Source organism: Crocodylus porosus, unplaced genomic scaffold (genome assembly GCF_001723895.1).
Source record: "Crocodylus porosus isolate Cpor-Errol unplaced genomic scaffold, CroPor_comp1, whole genome shotgun sequence".
Classification (NCBI taxonomy): Eukaryota; Metazoa; Chordata; order Crocodylia; family Crocodylidae; genus Crocodylus; species Crocodylus porosus.
The window spans coordinates 170103035-170103337 of NW_017728906.1; positions in this window are offsets into that span (position 1 = coordinate 170103035).

The following is a 303-nucleotide window of genomic DNA, read 5'->3' on the forward strand; positions in this document are numbered from 1 at the left end:
TTCATATTAAATTTTGTAATAAGTATTTTAGTATCTACCAAACAAATGATCCCAGAAATAAAACCACAGATAAAAAGATGTAATCACAAAACGTTCATACAGTGGCCTATTAATAATGAACAAGAGTGCATTTATTTCAGTAAACTTAGAAGCACTTTATGATACAATTCATGTTTCTGTTACTGTCTTAAGGTATTCACTGGGGACAAACATGTCCTGGCTTACAGGCAACCACCCAACCTCAAACAGCATCTCTCAAACCACACTCAGGTAGGCTCTGGAGCGGTGAGAGACGCGTGGGTG